This window comes from Crocodylus siamensis, chromosome 4 (genome assembly GCF_052110815.1).
Source record: "Crocodylus siamensis isolate JL-2025a chromosome 4, ASM5211081v1, whole genome shotgun sequence".
NCBI lineage: Eukaryota > Metazoa > Chordata > Crocodylia > Crocodylidae > Crocodylus > Crocodylus siamensis.
In genome coordinates this window covers 115,648,412-115,669,048 of record NC_143398.1, presented here as the reverse complement: position 1 = coordinate 115,669,048, position 20,637 = coordinate 115,648,412, and the positions used below count along the sequence as shown (strand labels likewise).

General features: G+C 48.8%; 1 protein-coding gene across 5 annotated transcripts in view; it reads right to left on the bottom strand.

Annotated features, from left to right (window-relative positions):
* The window catches only part of BPGM (bisphosphoglycerate mutase), a 56,109-nt gene that overhangs the window by 19,611 nt on the left and 15,861 nt on the right, over positions 1-20,637 (bottom strand). The window contains exons 1-2 of one of the 5 annotated variants that reach the window (XM_090043513.1): positions 3,830-4,079; positions 3,461-3,576 (exon numbers count right to left, since the gene is read on the bottom strand). The exons of 2 other annotated variants lie outside the window; for them this stretch is intronic. The gene's annotated coding sequence lies outside the window, so the exon portion shown is untranslated. Of the gene's footprint in view, positions 1-3,460; positions 3,577-3,829; positions 4,080-20,637 lie in introns of those variants that run through there. 2 more of the 5 variants (XM_090043509.1, XM_090043512.1) reach the window with 2 other exon arrangements.

Sequence of the window (20,637 nt, the reverse complement as noted above, 5' to 3'; positions counted from 1 at the left end):
GCCTAGACATGGGAAGTGAAAGAGAAAGAAGAACCAAAACCTAAAACAGTGGTTCTCAACCTTTTTAAACTCCAGGCATCCCTCAGAAAATACCAGCTCTTAGCTTCTAGCTGTTTTTAACTACAGAAAAATAATAAAGCAATTCTTCTAAGGCAAATAACTCAGAAAGACCACAACAGGTCACTGTTTTTGAAACCATGAATTCCTGCTTGATATCTTGACGTTTGTATCTTGTGACTCACATGTAGGTGTTTGCACACCTAACATTGTTAATACAGTGCAGTGCCTTCAAAAGGATTTTGCAGCACTGTAGGGCGCTGCAGGACCCTGGTCGAAAGCCATAGACCACAGACCTAAACTTTTGAAGATCACCTCTCAGGTCTCGGAGAACTAACTTCCCTAGCTTTTTAGCACTAGCATCTTTCCATGGGGGTTCAGAAAGATTAAGTCATCATTTGTCTCTTAAAGGAGAAGCACTGACCCCGCCTCTGAGGGAAGCGGGCAACACCACAGCTGAGAAGTGGGGGAGTGACAGATGGCTCAGAGGACACCAACTGCTTCTGCACACCTGCTGCTTGTTCAGATACTGTTCCCTCCCCATTATGAGCCACAATGAGAAAAACAAACAGTTAACAGCTTGTGTCCTACAGAGTGCAATCAAAACCATCCAGTGTGCAAGCAAAATTCTACCCTCACAACATAAGGACAGGCCATTGCCTTTGCATAGCATGTGTTTCTGTGCCTCCACTGATCTCATTTGGAAGAACAGATGAACAATTTATGCAACTGTCCCACTTCACATCTGAACACAGTTGAATCAGTGGGCCAGAAAGAGTCTTACCATGTCTGACTTGCTAGTACTTTATGTAAACTTAAGTTCAGAATCAAAGAAAAATAGGGCTGGAAGGTATCTCAAGAAGTCATCTAGTTCAGCCTCTTGCTCAAGACAAGGCTATCCCTGACTAAACCATCCCAACCAAGTTTTGTCTAATCTCCTCTTAACAGCTTCTAAGCATGGAAATTCCACAACCTAAGTAGCTTGCCCCTCACAGATCAGAAGTTCTTCCTAATATCCAACCTAAATTTCCATTGCTGCACCTCTCCCTCAAAGCCTGAGGACAGTCTGCATCAGTGGCTCAACTTTTTTTTGGACTTGAGGCACCCTTCCATAACTTTCTGAATTGAGTGCTGAATTCCAAAAACTAATATATTAGAGTACTTACCTCCTTATGCAAGGGCTGGGCTTGGCCAAACAGGGATAAGCCTGAGCCTGGCTTATCTTCTTAGCTTACTTATCTCCTCACTGCACCCTTCAAAGGATCTGGGGTATATCAGACTGCCCTGGCCCCTGGGTTAAGAATCACTGGTATATTACTATCCTCTTTATAATCACTTTTCAGTTATTTGAAGACTACTATCAACCCCCACATCCCAGTCTTCTCAGATCAAATTATCCTATTTTTTTTCAGCTTTTCCTCATAACTCCCGTTTCACAGATCTCTAACAATTTCTGTTGCTGTCTGATATTTGTACATGTCTTTCTTGTAGGGTGGTGTTCAATACTTGATCATAGTAATTCCAGGTGAGGCCTCATCAGTGCTAAATACAGCAAAGGAGCACTTCCCTTGACTTGCAAAAGACACTCCGGTTAATACAACCCAGTATGCTATAAACGTTTTTTTCTTTTTTTCACAAAGAGCATGCTGTTGGCTCATTCAACTTGCACTAAATCCCCCAGGTTTCCCTCTGCCTTACTGCGGTATAGCCAGTCATTCCCCGTTCTCTATACGTGCACGCAGTTCTTCCGTTCTAAGTGCAGGACTTTGCACTTGCCCTTGTAGAATTTCATTTGATTAATTCCGGACCCTTTTTCCACTTTATCAAGGTCATTTCTGAATCCTATCCCTACCCTGCATAGTGTCTGCACCTCCACACAGCTTGGTCTCACCTGCAAAGCTATTAAAAATGCAGTCCATCCTTCAAAACATGAATGAAGATACTAAACCTTCATGAAAAGTGCTGTGCCCTGCCCAGTAAGATCACATAAAAAACAGTATCTGTAAGCTGAACAAAACTGCAGTTTCCATATCTGTAGAATATTATCTCCTTGATCTCTTGTTTTAAAAATCCACTGTATCACTTCCCTTAAAGACATGCAAACTTAACACAAGGGTGCACTGTTTTAACCCGTCTTTTGCATGCATATGCACACCCACCACCAAAACATGAAACCTTCACATTCACAGACAAATAAGTTTAGAATCATAGAAAATCATAGGAAATGAAGGTTGGGCGAGACCTCAAGAGGCCACCTAGTCCAAGCTCCTTCTCAAAGCAGGACCTTCCCCAACTATCTCATCCCAGCCAAGGCTTTGTCTAGCCAGGTTTTAAAAGCCTCTAAAGATGGAGGTTCTAGCACCTCTCTGGGTAGCCTGCTCCCGTGCTTCTTGGTAAGAAAGTTTTTCCTAATATAACCTAAATTTCCCTTGCTGCATCTTGAGACCATTGCTCCTTGTTCTGTCATCTGCCACCGTTAAGATTCAGTAATAGACAAAAACTTCAGTAACAATCTCAACAGCACCCAAGCCTGCTGACTTACGTGGAAGAAAAACCCCAGAAAACCCAACCCCACTCCCCCCCAAATGCACTTTGTCAGAAGCAGCAGCATAATAGTTCAACCAGCTCCACAGCATCTGTATAGATCACAGGCTTCAGCAGGGCTTTTGGGTGCTTTTATCTAATAACTGACTCAATCAGCTATTAGATAAAAGCACCAAAAAAGCCTCTCAGAGACACCCGATCTATACAGACTTTGGGCAAGCTGGGTCAAACTGAAGTGATCCCTCTTCTGGGCATGCACTGGGCTCGGGGCAGGGGCACACCGAGTTTAAAGAACTGTTTTTGTTTTCTACATCTGTAAGCATCCTAAATGATTTATGTCATACTTGAAAATGAGGTTTAAGTTCTTATCAGGGCTTTACAAAGATCTCCAAGGAAGCTGGGATGTCTTTTGAGCCTAAAAGTGCATCTCACATTTCTCCCAGCTATATAACTGATCCAGTATAAGATATTAATAAACAAGTCCCATTTCTCACATATTCCCCTCACACATTTCAAATCCTGGCATAAGTAGCTTTCATAAGTGGGGTTTAGGGGATGTCTAGACAGAAAAATGATGGACGCTCGTGTGATCCTTTGCTGTATTCAGCACTGATAAGGCCTCACCTGAGAAAGCCTTGAGAAAGAAAGTCCCACAGAAGGGACACGCAAGGCAGCTGGCTCACGTACTGATAATGGGGTCACCAGGGCAGCACCAATTCAGCTCAGGCTACAAAACCAGCCTAGGACCCTGAGGAAATAGTCAAGCAGGTAGCCAACGGGTGCTAATGCCTGTGCAGCCACTTCTCCACCGGTATCCACCTGTCTGTACAACCTGCAATGGAGACACTTCGGGAGTCACTTGCCTCAATGATTCTGTCTCCAGATGCTGTGTCACCACAGATTACGACCCTCTTTTGCCACGGCGGAGAGAGAATCTGTCCACGGGCATTGCCCCCTTCAAGCACTCGCAGATGACTGTAGAAGCAGAGCAGCTGCGAGGTCAGCACGGGGGACACTTCCCAGACCCCCGGACCCCCATCCCCCCTTCCCATGAGCTTCGCCCGCTCGGACCCAAGCAGAGGCAAGGCTCCCAGGACCACCGCCAGCCACGGACATGCTGGGCTCCAGAAGCAGCCCCACCACCCACGCTGGGCTGCAACCCTGCCAGAAAAAACTGGAGAGGCAGCACCCTAGGAGCCAACTACCCAGCCCAGACTACAGGGAGCACCTCTGTCCAGCTCGACCGCCTTCAACACCGGGGGGGTCAGGACACAGCGCAGAAAGAGACGGGCTCCGACTGATCCCCTGCAGCCCAAAGCCGACTCCCACTCAGCAAAGGGGCTGCCCCCGGGGCGCTCGCACCAACCACGCGCCTGCCGCACCGGAGCCGGCAGGAAGGACGAAGAGACTCGGATTGGCTCCTGCGGCAGAGTGGCGCGGCCCGCAGCCAATCATGTACCGCTCATCTTGAAGCGCTAGGAGAGAGGCGGCGGGGGAGAAGGTGTCCCGGCTGTTGGGGACGTGCCCCGCCCCCTCCCCCTCGGCGCACGTCCGCGTCTGCCAGTGCCAAGCTCGCCCCGCCCCGCCCGGGTCTAACGGCCGCCCCGCGCCACGTGACTAACCTGGATTCGCCCCGCCCCGGTGTGTCTTCGAAACTCAAAGAGTAAAGGGGTCTGGCCCTTGGTGAAAGTGTTTTAGTGGGGAGAAAGGCCCAAATACAATCAAAGTATACCAGCCTGTGGAAAAGGCTGCCAGATGCCACCAGCTTGTCCCCAGCCCCTAAATGATAAGGAATTCCATGCATCCCTCAGCCCGAAATAAATATAACTCCACCTCCAACACTCACAGCCGGAATCAATTCCCATCTTCTCCAACACAACATTTGCTCCTCCTTGCTGCCTCTGTTCCTCCTTATCCAGGTCGAAGCAGAGGCAGGGCAAGGCTAGGGTTACCATACGTCCAGGTTTTCTCAGACATGACCTCTTTTTGGGTCCGCTCATGGAGGCCTGGGTGTTTTTTTTAAATATCAACAAAATGTCCTGAGTGGAGGAAGAGCATTGAAGCCTTTCCCAGCTTGCCCTAGCAAGGAGCTGCTTTGGGATGGTGGGGGCAATTGTAAGCAGGGGCATCACATGCATCTGCCTGCAAGAAGCAGGGGGAGGTGGGTGCCTGCCCTGCCAGCGAGGAGAGCGAGCTCGGTGGTTCTTGGGAAGCTGTGTGGGCAGCAGGTCTGGGGGGCAGGAGTGAAGGGCAGCAGCAGGGCTGGGGGGGCCTGTGGGTTGGGAATGAGGGCCAGGGTATATCACTGCCCCCCCCCCCGCCATCATATTACCCCTCCCCAACAGGTATCCTCTTTTTTGAAACTGGAAATACAGTAACCCTGCCAAAGCCCAATCCAGCCCACAGTCAGCCCCACACGTTTATCTGGTCTGCTCATCACCCTTTCTCTTTCCCCTCCTTTCCCAGACTGGCTGTTGCAGAGATGAAGGTCATGAGTGGGGGGAGCAGACTGACCTATTTTCAGAGAAGAGAAAGAAATGAGGCTGCTGCAGGGCTGCCTTTGAGTTGCTGGATTTTACTTTTTTTTTTTTTTTTTTTTTGCTCCTTCCTGCCCCTTTCTCCTAAGCAAAAAGTTCCTCCAGGCTCCGCAAATTATGAAAGAGATTCTTGTCTGCTTAGTGCTCTGTTGCAGGAGGTAGTGAGTGAGAGGCAAGCTGGTAGAGAAGATTTCCTCCAGGAGGCCTCAGATTGTCTTGAGGACTAGGACTGCTCACCAGGGGACAAACAGGAAGCATGTGATGCAGCTAGGATCATATCTGGCTATTTTTGACTTGTGAGCCTGAAGGACCAAGCCCCCTTTTGAATCTGGATTGACTAAAGAGCAGCCTTTGGCAGAAGTCTAGATTAGGGCTTAAATTCATGCCACTGTACCAGAGTAAAAAGCTTCAACTGCTTTGCCACCACTCTACTCAAAACTTGCCACCTGAGTCGGTGAGTATAATGCTAGGAAGTTACAGATTGTACCAGGATTTCTACGTTCAGCTCCAAGGAGTGGTATTGTTTTAAAATAATCAAAAGCACATAGAGCATCTCCTACCCTCCAGTGCAACAGGCCTGATTCAGTTTAATAACTGCAGAGCACATTTCTATTCAAAATCAAAATGCACATTTTCTTCTGAAAAAGTAATTGCCCTTGAGCAACTGCTTTTCAAAGGCTCATGGATTCAGGTTGGACACATGCATGATGTGTACTTCAAATGTATGTCACAGATTTATTCTGAGCAGTAAGGACACCAGAGCGAGAAAGGTTAAGCTCTTTTTTTAACTGGCTAAATAAGAATCTGCAACTGAGAAAGAGACAGTTTAGCCTCCCCATAGGCAAAGTGAGACAGAGAGACTTAGTGAGGGAGAAACTGTGATGCCCTCCTAGAAGAGGGGGTTTTCAACTGGGGGAGGGGAGGGGGTTATTTTTTACCATTCCAAAGAGTAGATCCTGCCTGGCTCTCATGTGTCTGTGCTCCGGGCAAAGGAAAAGGAGTAAAAAACCCTCTCCCTCTCCCTCTCCCTTGCATAAGGACTGGGAAGAAATGCAATCCCTGCCCGCAGCAAAGCACATCTCGCTGCATAACGAGCCTCTCAGGGGTATCCAGCATTCCAGAGAGGGCAGGGAAGTTACTGCCATGGCTCTGCTCTCCCTCTATGTGAAGGCTAGTCATGAAGGCTACATGGAGCTAGCCAGCCCTGTGCTGGTGAGCCTTCTGCATACCTGTGGCACTAAATTTTTGTGCCCTGTATGCTAGGATGTCCAGAAGGTATTCTGTCCCTGTGGGGGAAATGGCTTCCAGTATTGCTGCCTCATGGCCTTTTCTCCCTGCACTCACTATGCAGACCTGGCTGGGGGGCTGGAACAAGGATCCATTCCCCCCCTCACCTCTCCTCAGCTGACAAGGGGACTGGTGAAAGGGTAGAGCTGCACTGCAGGGGGAAATCCTCCACTTTGGGGGCTTCCCCCCCACCCACTGTGCAGACCCCAACTAAGGGGACCCAGGACTGAAGCAGGAGTCCATTCTCCTCCTGCTCACTCCCCACAGCTGACAGGCAGAGGGCAGGTGTGGGAGTGGGGCTTGGGCATTTGCAGCCCAGCAGAACTGTGCTGTGGGGGGAAGGCCCCCATCTGTTACAGGTTTAAACCAGTTTCTTATCCCTTATACTGATTTATGTGTAATGTCTGTCCCTAGCCTAGATATTATGATGTCTAGCTTGTTATAGTTAACATTACATAATCTCAGGCCACAAGCAAGGTCTTATTCAAGAATGACTTGCAAAGCTGTTATCACTACATATCACTGGCCCCTTAGCAGATCATTTCATTAACATAAATAACAGACTGCCTTCAATCAGAGTTTAAACCTGCAGAAGAAGGAGAAAGATCTGGCTCAAATTGCCAGTCTTTTCCCTCTTTGCAGAAAGTTTCACCCAGTTGGCAGCTATGATCTCTAAGAACAGCTAGACTGTTTTTCAAGGTGTCAAAACTGGAACCTTTCCAGGACATAACAGCTTCTAAGTTCATGAGACAAGCAGTTAAGAAAAATTCTCTCAGCAACTAAGCTTTCATGTGTATAGTGGTGCAATGAGGCTGCATACAAGACTATCAAAAAAATCAGTGAAATGGAGCAGAGTAGACACAAAAGAAAATATAATTAGAAAGAAGCTGGTAGGAGAAGTAGGCTTCATATTTACCAAAATCTTCCTCATTCCCCAGTCATGCTGCTCTAGTCCTTTGACTACACATGCTATTAATGCTATAAAGGCTTACTGTACAGTAAAATACTGTGCAATAAGCCTTCCCTGGGATCATATGTACACATGCTCCCTGTTGGAAGCAAATCTGCACCCAGCCAGAACAGCCCTGCTCCTACCCTGCTCCGGCCCCCCTGCAGCAGCAGCCAAGGGGTGCTAGCCTGGGGGATGGCAGCGAGCATGGGGCTATGTACACAGAACCAGGACAGCTCTGCCAGTTGCAGCGGCAGCTGTCTCCCTGCCCTATACACATCAGGAGGGGTCCTGATGTGCACAAGGCCAGGAAACAGCTGCCGCTGCAAAATCCTCCCAGCCCTGTACCCATGGGGCAAGCCCTGTACCCAGAAGAGCTTCCCCACGCAGCCTGGGACTGGCTGGGAACTGCCCCCTTTCTGGGGCAGTATCCAGCCATCTCTGGGCTAGACAGGAATTTCCCTGAGCAGCTTGGAGCTGAGTGAGAACTGTCACTTCTGAGAGAGCTCTCAGCCAGCTCTGGGCTGCATGTGGATTTTCTGGGGCAGCCCAGAGTTGGCTGGGAACAGTCCCCCTTTTGCGGCAGCTCTTAGCCAGTTCTGGGCTGTGCGAAGATTTTCCTGAGCAGCCTGCGTCTGGCCAGAAACCTTCTGAGACAACTCCCAGTCAGCTCCAGGCTGTGTGGAGACTTCCCAAACAGCCCAGGACTGGCTGGGAACTGTCCTTTCTGGAAATCCACATGCAGCCCGGAGATGGCTAGGAGCTGCCCCAAAAGGGGGACAGTTCCTGGCTAACCCTGGGGTGCTTGGGGTAATCCACATGCAGCCTAGAGCTGGCTGGGAGCTGTCCTAGAAGTGGAACAGCTCTCAGCCAGCCCTCAGCTGTTTAGGGAAGCAGGGAGCTCCTGAGTTCCAGCACTGCTCAGCTCCTGGTGCCTGCAGGGAGTAGGAAGCTGAGTAGCACCAGGACCAGGGGTGTTCTCCATCCCCTGTGGCCCCCTACGCTGCATCCCCATGAGCAGGAATGTGCGTTTCCAAGGGGATAAACAGCAGTGGCACAAAGTAGCTGCTGCTACTTGTCCCTGGGGAATGCCCATGCCATGGGCACTCCAGCATGGGGCATGTTGCCCCAGTAGAGTAGGGGAGGCTGGGGCCAGCGACTGTGCTGGCCCCAGCAGCCTCACCTGGGGTCCTTCAGCAGCCGTAGTCATGGCAATCTTGCAGCAAGTAGCCAGGCTGGCAGCTGGAGTGTGGCTCCAATTTTAGAAGGTGTACACTGCTGTCCCATGCACCGCCCCACTTTTTTTTAGGGACAGGTTTTTTTGACCCTGGCATCTCCCAGGGTCAAAAAAATCCCCTCACACGGCAAATTAGCAGCATGGGGAATACCTGTATGTGCAACAAGTGCATTGTGTAGCGCCATATATGGGTCTGTGATGAGGAATACTGCACATCTGTACTTGTCTGAATGTGCTCCTGGTGTTGGGGTGTTCAGGAACAAATTTGATCCCAGTCAGTGTCTACACATGCACTATTGCACAGAATATATTGTGCAGTTAATTATCTATATTTACAGGCAATTTCTAACTGCAAAATAGACCAATTCACTGTGCAATAAATGAAGTGCCACATGTAGTCCCTAATGCTTTACTACACAGTAAATTAATCTACTGTGCAGCAAAGCATCTCATGTAGACACACCCACAGGGTGGTTCTGCTATAATCAGTGGCAAAAATCCCTTACATTTCAGTTAGGACAGGATTTCACTTACAGCAGGCTAAGATCTACTGTCAGTTAAGAGTGGTAGAAACATAGAGGAATTCTATTGATGATTCCAGTGGAGGACCTGCATAATGGCATGGGCATAAGAAAGAGCAGAATTTGCAGTGGAAGACTACTAATATTCTTTATAGTTAACATGGCTAAACTCCAGAAGGCCCATGTTTTATATCAAATATGTTCTTGAATCCAAATCTTTAAGTCAAATTCAACTTTCAAAACCATCTCTATAAATGTAATATAAAAATTAACTCTGCTCTTCCTTTAAAGAGGGAGGGCAGATTTCAGCCTTTTATATACCCAGCCATGCTTTTGTCAGTTAATATAAAGGCACATAGGCACAAGGCATTAATAAAGCTACATTATTTTGCTTACAATTCCATCAAATTTCTAAAATAATGTGTAATGAAAATGAGTAAGATACAAGCTGGGATTTTTGTGGGTGATATCTTTTACTGGGCCAACTGCATGGTTGAGATTGACTTAGACAAGCTTTAAATGAAACGCATTCTTTACCAGGTCATTTGAAAGCTTGTCCAAGTCGATCCCAACCATGCAATTGCTTCAATAAAAATATCACCCACAAAAGTCCTTGTCTCTTGCCCAATTCCTGGACCATCGTGGCTACAACACCACTCCATCACTGCTAAGATACAGATTCAAGTCTGAATATTTCCAAAAGGACATTTCAAATAAATGGGAATTTTAGCTAAATTGATAGAAAAATACTTTCTGACTTTTAAAAAAATACCTTTATATCTGCCTGTCTTGGTAGATTTCATCTCTCATATTTTCACATTTTCATAGAGAAAGTAAGATAATTTAAATGCTGTCCTGGAAATCTGGTTCTAATATAAAAATTAAAAAGAGAAGAATTCCCCAAAAAGTGTCCCGAAAACATTTCTTTGCATTAGGCATTGTGGTCAGAACATAGTCTTCAAAAAAAACACCTTACCTTGAAAAGTGTTCAGTTTCTTTACACCCTCTGTAAAAAATATGGAAGTGGAGCAGAACTTACATTCCTTTTGCACTTGAAATTAAAGAAAGCAGAAAGTAATGGTAAGCAGAATTGTGGCCACAGTGAATACATATTTTGTACTTCACACAGAACAGCAATGCATAACTGACATGATATATGAAGTAATTCTATTATAAGGAAAAGCATTTAAGCACATGCTTACTTTCAAGCACTGACCTTAACATGTGCTTAAATGCTTTCCTGAATAAGGATGTTTTCATAAGTAAAGACTCTGTCTGCTTGGAAGGACAGACTGGAGAGACCTCTTTCCAAAGTAGTGCAAGTTAATCAAGGTAAAGAAAGGGGTATTTAACATTAGGACAAAGTACATTCAGGAAAAGTAAAAACAGGAAATACAGAATTAACCATAAGACCAAAGTTTGCCTATTTCTAGAACCATTTCTGAAGATTCAGGGATATTCAATTGTTTTTTAAATTTGGCAGTAGAGGGTGTTTTTTGCCATTTCTGTATTCCCATTGCCAGTGTTATAAGAGTAAATTAATTTTTTGCTGTTTAAAAAGAAGGGAAAAGACTATCATGGATGTGTTTTTTTCCTAAGAAAAAAACAAGTGATGAAATAGAGAACCTTCAGACGTCAGTAAAAGACTGTCAGGCAGGAGATAACCAAAATGAGAGAGAAAGGGTGATACTGACTCAAGACATGATAAGTTCAGCACAAACATACTGGAGAACACTGATATTTTAGTGCATGGTAACAACAGTAGGATCTGAAAAAATAAACCAAAGGCAAAAAACAAAACTCACCAGTGAAGTTTGAGGAAGGGAAAATAGGGAACCCCTGAAGGCCAAAATTAGGACCTTCCTTCATCTTCCCTCAAAACAGACAAAACAGTCATTCACTTGGGGTGGTTGGGGCAGGGGTTGTTTAAAAATTTCTTTCACTGTTACAGCGAGAAGTGAAAACAGCTAAACTTCAAATTGCTGATGTCTGTATGTGGAAGGCCTTTCCCTGAACAGTCAAAAGCACAAAAGTTCATTTGGCCACTTTGTACATTACCAAGTCTCTATGTTATAGTGCTCTACTATACAAGAACTGTGCCCAGACACATCCCGATTGCTGTCTAGTCCTGTTCTAAAAGGGGCAGATGAAGTGTTCCTTGTTTGCAAACCCAGGTGTACCCGCTGCTACCGTATGTTAAATATGTTCAGCCTTACTCTCTTCTCACACTGATTTAACATGTCAGTGGAGCTAGTCCTGATTTAAAAGAGTCAGCAGACAGAATCAGACCTTCTATTTATTGTGCAAGATATAATCACATAAATTCGCAGATATATCGAGGCACAAATTAGAGTTAATTCATGTTTCATGTTAGCTCTTTTTACAATGTTTTTCCATGTAGCCAGGACCAGTGTGAATCCAGGGAAGATGCAGTGGTGCAGTCACACCCCTCTTCACCACTGGGAGCTCTGATCTTGAAGGCTGAAAACATGCACAGTGAGCTTGCATCCTGGATCCTCTACTGGCTGAGACTAATGGACAGAGCATGGACTAAGAGCCAGGAATCTTTGGGGTTTAATTCTAATCTGACACCAGTTTTATACTGGTAATTTAAAGGGAATTACACCTGACCCACATTCATTTGTGATCAGAATCAGGCCACTCCTATTTTCCTCTCACCTAGAAGCACATTGTAAAGTCTAGAGCAATGGTCCTCAACCTTTTTGGATTTGAGGCACCCCTCACTGGACTCCAAGCACCCCTTCATAAAACTTTTGTGAATTGGGTGACACCCAGTTTCAAAAACTAATTTATAGATTACAGTGCTTATTACCTCCTTGCAGAGGGGCCTGGCAGTGGGAATGGGGAATTGTCCACATAGGGACAAGCCTGAGCCTGCTCTTATTTACATAGTTTAACTGCTTATCTACCAACACCTCATTTCTCACAGCACCCGTCAAAAGATCCAGCAGCACCATAGGATACCCCTGCACCCTGGTTCAGAATCACTGGTCTAGAGCATATCACTTAACAATACTGTGCTTCGGCTTCTGCTTGTGTACAATAAAGATACTAGTGGTTAAAGTTTCTTTCCACCCAGGAATATTTTGGTATTTAGCTAATATTTAGCCTGTTAAAATGCAAAAGTGCTATCAAAGGCAAGTGGTGCTACTATTACACTTAGATGGGAGAGAATCCTGTGGATTCCCAATTACCTGTTTGCATTTCTAAAGGCACCCAGGATAAGCTGTTGAGTTCAGATCAAAATAATAGACCTTTGCAGAATCAATATCTCTGCACTGTTGCTCAACTAAAGACCCCAAAATATTTTCAGAAGTCACAGAATCTGTTTTTAATACTGATTATCCATTTTTGGAATCCATTATTTTTTCAAGCTTCAGCAACATATTCTTAATCTTATGGGGCACATCCACACAAGCACGCATGTGCTTCTTGCAGCATCTTAAAGCCCTTTGAGATGCTGCAAGAGGCAGGTGTGGGAAAGAGAAAACATTCCCCATGATGCAAATTTGCAGCACAGGGGCAAAATTAGACCCCTAGATATCCAGGAGTCAAAAAAACCGTGGTGGAAGAAAGGGGCCTGGGACCATACATTGACACAACTGGAGGCACGGTCCTCCACAGAGACGATCTGGTAGCCTGCCAGAGCATCTCTGTGGTTGGCCCTTTCCCCAGTGCTGAAGCATGCTGCCTGCAACAACCAGGACCTGGGCTCTGTGCAGGGTAAGTAGCAGGTGGGAGAAGTTGGAGGAGCAAGGGGAACTACTGTGGGTGCAGGAGACAATGGGGGTGCAGCTCGGGAGGGGTGGGTCCTCCGGCCACCCCTCTGCATGGCTCCGGCATCCTGACTCACCCTGTGGCCAGATGCAGCCCCCTGCTCGCCTCCCTGCTCAGCTACAGCTTCCCCACCCAGCTGCAGCCCCCCACGTGCCTCCTACCCAGCTACAGCCCACCCCACATACCCCCACTGGCTGCAGCCCCCCCACATGCCCTCCACCCAGCTGTAGCCCCCCCGTGCACCCACCTACCCCATGGCCCTGCACCGTCTAGTCAGGCCACTTCTGTGCACACAGCACCCAGGCCCCTGTGGCTGGCAGTCCCCACAAGTAGCACGCAGCCCCAGGTGACAGCCCGAAAGCACACAGCCCCATGCCGCACCGAGCTGGGCCACAGCAGCATGCTGTGGCAGAGGCCACGTAAATGTCTGGAGGCTGGGGCCGAGCCATACTACCCCCTGCCATGCAGGGGGGCTGTGCCATGAGGCCAAGAGTGTGGCTACTGTTGCTGGTAAGCTGCAGGGGGCATTGGAGCTGGGCAGGGGGTGAGTGAGGAGGCTGCGGCCAGGTGGGGAGCATGCGTGGGGGCTGCAGCAAGGCAAGGGGCACGCGGGGGGGGGGCTGCAGCCAGGCAGGGTGGCTGCATCTGGGCAGGGAGTGCATGGGGGGGGGGGCTGCAGCCTGATGGGGGAGTATGCAGGGGGGCTGAAGCCAGGCAGAGGCAAGCATGGGGTTGCACCCGGCCACAGGCCAAGCAGGGGGCTGGAGCCAGGTTCAGGCCAAGCAGGGAAGGAAGTTGGGGGCTGCACTTGGCCACGAGGTGAGTACAAGGGGCTGGAACCATGCGGATGGGTGGCTGGTGGACCCACCCCTCCCAAGCTGCCCCCATGGTCCCCTGCACCCTTAGTAGTCCCCCTCGCTCCTCCAGCTCCCCCCACCCCCTACTTATCTGGCACAGGTCCCAGTTGCTGTGATCCCTGTGGGGGGCATGTGGCCCCTGTGAGGGGGCAGTCCACGAGGTATGCAGGGGGCTGTGCCCTGCAGGGGACAGGGGACCCACCCCTCCTGAGCAGCCTCCCCTCATAGCCCCCTCCACCGCCATGCTCCCCCCACAATCCACCTACAAACCCCACACCCCCATAAAACCCTCACCCACATTCCTGGCCCTGTGGGACAAGAGTGATGGGAATGGGGCAAGGGGTAAGTTGTGGGTTGAAAGTGAGGGGCATGGGCAGGGACAGGGCAGTGGCATATCAGTGCTGCTTAACGCTACACATCCTGGTGAGCAAAGTGGGTAAGACAGCTCTGATTTTTCCATGACAGAGAAACCCAAAGTCAATGCCAAACTGTATAGAGAATTAGAATTTATTTGATGATGATGGTGGAGGAACTGGGAGGTTTCCAAGTTGCTTTACAATTGTAAATAAAACATTATCCAACTGATCGATCTCTCTCTCTCTCTCACGGTCTTGTTTTAATTGTAGAGTGTAACACGGTGCCTTCTCAAAGCCCATCTACCAACGGCCCTGCCCACCTGTTCTAGGCCAACCATCTGCCTTCTTGCCCACCACGCCTTGATGAGTCCTTAAAGTGGCAGGCACCAACAGTGCCCTGCCACATGGAGAAACATGGATTTTGGGTTATTTTAAGGAGTGAATTCGGGATTTTTTTTCAGAGATTTTGCAGGTTTTAAATAGGGAACACCAGAATTCCTGCTAATGAGGCAAGTGGTAGGACTCAGGCAGAAGAGCCTGCTCAGGGCTGACACCTGGGACCCAGATGGAGGTGACTGACCTCCTAGCCACTTGGGGCCAGGAGGACATGCTATGACAGTTCAAAGCAGGCCACTTCATGGGAACATCTTCCAGGTGATAGCTGCACAGGTAGCTGGGCAGGGGCACACATGGCTGTAGTGCCACACAAAGGCAACTGTGCAGCCACAGCCCACTGGCAGCTGGCCTAAAGGGGCAGGTGCCGCTACTGGCTGTGCAGTCTCCATCTGGGTCCGGCAGGCATGCAGCCATGGGGCCACATGCTGTTGCAGGTGGCAGCAAGTCAGAGCCAGGCAGCAGCCTCCACTGCCAGACTGCTGCAGTGGGTAGAGGGTGCAGGGAACTCTCAGGGCTGCTTCAGCAGTCCAGCTGGCACAAGGGCTAGTGTCCCCAGATACCAATTGACCGGTCCTCAGAAGCTTCTGAGAGCAAGTAGCCCTGAGCTACTTGTCAGGGCAGCTTTTTATATTTCTGGGTCCAGCACAGGGCAGCTATTTATACTGCTGGGGCCAGCACAGGTGTTAGCCTTGGGTTCTAGCTCCCCTAGGCTGCAAATCCTGGAGGAGGCAGGGAGGGTTATTTTGCCCCAGTGGCACAATTTGCCCCACACCAAACTGCATGTCTGGGCATGTGTGCTGTGGCAAAAAGCCCTGGCTCAAATTTGCACCACTTCTATTTGAGCTTCTACAAGCTTGCATGTGTGGACACGCCCATGGTGTTCAATGAAAGTGAAAAAAAATTATTTTCACAAATGTAAAGGGATTTTGAAGCACACTGTAATAGGGTGGCCTCCTTGTCAGGTCTCCGCCAGCCGCCCTGCTCCTGGGGTAACCACCCACTTTGCTCTCCTGCCACACCTTGATGGAAAAATATGAGAGTTGTTACTAACGCAGGAGGCTACCCATTACTTGCCCTGCTGACAAGGGCCTAATACCCGCTCCGATCTTCCTTCCATAGGTCCCATGTCTCGCAGATGTTACTCTGGTGTTACTTCTCTGGCTTATGGCCAGAGCAAACTGGGCACACAGTTGTAGATCTTCTCTACAGCCCTCAAGAGCCACTTACATGCCACCCCTCTCTCACTGGGGTCCCATTTACTCCACTGGCTCTCACCCAGCTTCTTTCATACTGCCCTCTCTCAGGGCCACACTCATCCTGCTCAGCCTCACCCGGCTTCAGGCTTAGCTCTCCTCGCCTTGGTCAGTGCAGTCTGCTGCATGTCTCCTGCTACCTTCACCTGAGCATTGACCGAGAGATTCTACAACTATAGGCCTATTTTGCTCCTGCACTGCAACAGAAAATTCCCATTATATTGATAAGTGTGCACACTATTAGGAATTTATAGGGCATGAATATACACCTGAGACAAACATACTTTTTATACAAAGTCAAGAGTTGTTTTCAGGGTTGGTCACGATATTGGCTGTGCAATTCTGTTTACCTTAAGTTATTATTAGGGGTCTACCTAATTCACGATTTCGCAGTTTTTGCAGAAACTGCAAAAAACGGCATTGTCCATGATCTCCAGGAAATACTGCACTGGCCATGATTTCCCACAAAATCAACTTAATAAAAAAACAAAACAGCATATTATTCATATAATATGCTATTTTAGAAAGTCCCAGTGCTTACCACAATTCAACGAAAACATGACAATCACTATAGCCACAGATCACATGATTGAGAGTTACTGTCTGCTAGTGAACTAGATTAAGTGAAGGCACCAGTCAGTGAAGTGAAAATGTTTCTATTAAGGTTAGCATTATTTAATATTTTTATTTTTTTGTAGAATGCTACATATAATAATAAATTATGATGATATACATTACATATTGTATATACATGTATATGTATAATACATTTACATTTAGATTTAATATTTAGATTTATAACAATATGATAAATTATACAATATAATTTACTTTTTGTGAAATTTCCTATTTAGTTATATGGTGTATGCCTCTGTGCCAATCAATAGCAAGAGTCACGAAAATGCCCATGAAGTTGGTTTTTCATGCCGCAACCAATCCATGAAAATGCCTGTGTCTCGCCATGAGTTAAACAGCCCACATGTCATTATAAATGCATTTAACCCTGGTAACCCATTCTGAAACAGATACAACTGAGAGAGAGGGTAAGGTATTTGCTGGACGAAGACAATTCTGCAGTATTTGCCCAGTTTTCACTAACTGGCCAGGAGAAATAAAATTAAGATACTTGGAGGTACTGATTCAAATCCCTACCCTAATCTCTGGTTTATTTTCAGAATGCTTACGTTTATGTATTAATCAAAGAGCTGATGGACCCTGACTTTTTCCTTCTCCCCCAACAGCTAGTCTTTCTCTGCACAAGAAGGTTGCACTGAGTTGAGCTTTTTGTGCAGAATTTTTCGTGCAGTTTAGAAATCGATGTTTTAAATTAAATCAAAGTCCCTTACCATCCCAGGATGCTTTGCAGCCCTGGGTTGGGCTGGACTGTCTCCTCCAGTGGAGCAAAGTTAGCCCTGCCCCTCTGCTCCTTAGCTGGAGAACTACCACTGCTCAGACTGGCAGAGAAAGGAATGAGGTGGGAAACCTAGCCCTGAAGCAGCCCCTCACAAGCTTTTCCCCCACTCACTGCTGGAGTGGAGGAAGGGTACAGCCAGACCCCTGTCCAGGCCAGCAGAATGATACAGGGGGGAGAGGCTTTAAGCTTCCTCCTTCACCTGCATGGGACCCCCACTGGAGACTGCCTGGCAGAGGCAGAGGGGAGGGAGAGCAGAGGAGCAGGCCCTGCCTGGTTTCTACCCACTCACTGCTCAAGGAGAGGGGACATGGGCATAGCCAGATGCTGGCTGGGGCTGGCAGGCCAAGGCAGAGGGGAAGAAGAGGGGTTTAAACCCCCTCTCTCACCTACAGGGGACCCCAGCCAGGGTTTGCCTGGCAGGGGGAAAGTAGCCCCTGCATGGTTTTTCCCTGCTCACTGCTCCAGAGAAGCCAGCGAGGAGCATGGCCAGGTGATGGCCCAGATCGGCATGCTCAGACAGAGGAAGAACCTCAACTTGGGTTTACCTGAGGACAAGCCCTGCCCCACTTTTGCCCCACTTCCACCCTGCACTCTGCTAGAGCCCAGGCTGAGGGGGGAGAGGGGGATTTAACCCCCCTACCTGGCAGCATGGAATCCCAGCCTGGGTCTGCAGGGGAGAAGACCTGTCAGGCCCCTGCCTCCCCCCTCCCTCCCCCAGAGCAAAGAGCAGGGGGCATGACCACACCCCACCCTGAGGCTCACATGCTGAGGTGAGCAGAGAGGGGGTTTAAGCCCCCTCTTTGGCTCCAGAGTCAAGCTGAAGTTTGCCTTGGGAGGCAGCTCCTGCCAGGCTTTTGCTCCCCCACTTGCTCCTTGCTTGAATGGGGGGAGTAGGGGTGGCCATGTCCCAGCCTGAGGCCAGCAAGCTGAGGTAGGAGGAAAGCTCCTGCCATGCTTCTGCCCCTTGCTCCCCACTCAAGTGGGGGGAGAGGAAAGCCCCAACTGAGGTTTCCTCCATCTCTTCCAGCTGGAGTGAAGAGCAGAGGGTATGGCCATGCCCTAGCCAAGGCTTGCATACTGAGGCAGGGAGGGAAGGGGTTTAAACACCTTCCCTGCTCTGCACAGAACCCCATCTGGGTCTGCCTGGATGGGGGAGAGGGGACAACCCCTATCAGACTTCTGTCTCCCTACTCCCCACTTGAGGGGGAGGGAAGGACAGCCCCTACCAGGCTTTTGCCCATTCCCAGCTCGAGAGGAGAGCAGGGGTGTGGCCATGCCCCAGCCCCAGGCCTGCACTGGGGGAGTGGGGCAAGGGGGTGTGGTTAAACCCCCTACCATGCCTGCATGGGACCCCAGCTGGGTCTGCCTGGGTCGAGGGGAGGGCAAAATCCTTGCAAGGGCTGTTCTCCCCTCAAGTGCCAGGCAGGCCCTGGGTAGGTCCTGTGTGGGGCAGGGAAGGGGTTGAAACCCAGGCGTGGCATGGCCACATCTGCTTTCCACTCCAGCAAGGAGAGACAGAGGAAACCGTAGTTGGGGCTTCCCTCTCCCCCACTCAAGTGGGAGACAGAGGTATGGTAACCCCCCACACACCCCAGCTGAGGTCCCACATGGTCATGAAGCAGGGGCAGGGGTCTGGCAGGGGCTTCCCCAACTCAGACCCAGGCCTGGTGCTGCCAGGAAGAGGAGCTTGAACCCCCCTCCACCCTCTCAGCCTGCCCTCCCATGGTGGGACATGGCCCATGGACCCCCTTGGAGAGCGTGGGAAACAAAAGCCTGGCAGGAACTGCCACCCTCCCCACCAGGTGGGAAGAAGAGCCAGTCTATGCTCCTGCTGTTGTAGCCCCACATGGTTAGCTTAGCTTGTTGCATTCTCTTAATGGCTCCCTGTGCATAGCTTAAGCAGGTTGGGGCATGGCCACCCCTCCCTTCCATTCAAGCCCCTGCTTCTGGCTGCATTTCCAAAATTGAAAGTGAATGCCTGCCCACTTGCTTCTCTGCTCAAGCTATGCAGTATCAACTAACCCACAAAGACTGAATCAATTCAGCCTCTGGCTTTTTGAATGTCTTTATTTATGCCTCATGTTCTCAGCTGTAGGAAACAGTAGGTTAACATAGGTAACACTTCCTTTCTTCCACCTGGCCCCCTGTAACAGGGAGCCATTAAGAGAACGCAACAGGCTAAGCTAACCATGTGGGGCTACAACAGCAGAAGCATAGACTGGCTCTTAATGAAAAGGGGAAACTCCTATGTGTGGCTGGAGAGCTACATGACAGGAAGGGAACAGGGCATCAGGGCATATAAACCTATGGCCTGATCTGGAGCAAGCAGTCAGACCCTGCATGCTACAGGGATAGGAGCTCCGCAGGGAAGCTGGATGCAGGAAACAGGCTTATAGACACCCAAGGTACCCATGAGAGTGAGCTTGTCATAGGAAAGTATAGCCCGTGATAGGGTACTGACCTAGAGTGGGGAAGAACTTTGTGGAAGTAGTCTGCTTGTACTTCTGTTACGCTGGTTATGTTTATTTAAAACCAGAGGACCAGATTGTGGCTAGAGGGGTGGCTTGGAGACCACAGGGGTGCCTGAGAGAGGGCCAGTAGCAAGGATCAGGAACAGGGGCCAGGGGCCCAGAGTGAGAAACGGGGGTCAGGGGGCCAGAAACTGAGGTCTGGGACAGTGGACCTTGGACTAGAGAACTGAGCTAGAGAAAAGGGGCTGAAGCCCCAACAAAGATTTGTTGCTTGAGGGCCCAAGTCTGGAGTCAGGACCAAGGATCCCTTCCCTCTCCCCCAGCCCTGCAACACTAACTAACCTCTGACAGGCATAGGTGTGACTATGGGGGTGACTGGATGTCACAATTATTACCCCTAAGGCACAGCTGAGGCTGTCATAAAGGGGAAACCCACCCTGTGGCGTTTAAGGCAGTGAAGCCCCAAGGGCTCTACACAAAGGAGAGGCACCCAGAAAGAGGCTAACCTAGCCTCTGGAGGCAGCCTCTCCAGTTAAAATCCTACGATCAAATTGTGGCAGGTGAGAGACAGGAGGTAAAGGGAAGCCAAGGAGTATGAGCAGGCAAGTCTACTACAGGGGGAGGGTCAGATGCCAGGTGAAATGCCTTAAGCCTATCTCAGGGTCCCTTCTAACTATGTAAGCATGCAGCAACTACTAAAGTAAAGTTTCAGCATTAGCCACCACTGTAATACAAAAACATCAGCAATAAAGTGATGACAATGTAAACATGCTTTAACAATAAAATCTATCATCTGAGTTTACAGCACTACAACTATAATACATCAGAATGAAATCCTGATGAAGCTGCTGATTGTTTTGTTGGCCCATTTCAAGCTCGACTGGGCTCTGTATATAGTTAATTCTATTGCCTCATCTGCTTTTCTGAGCCTGGAAACTGCTCTCTACAGCACTGGAATTT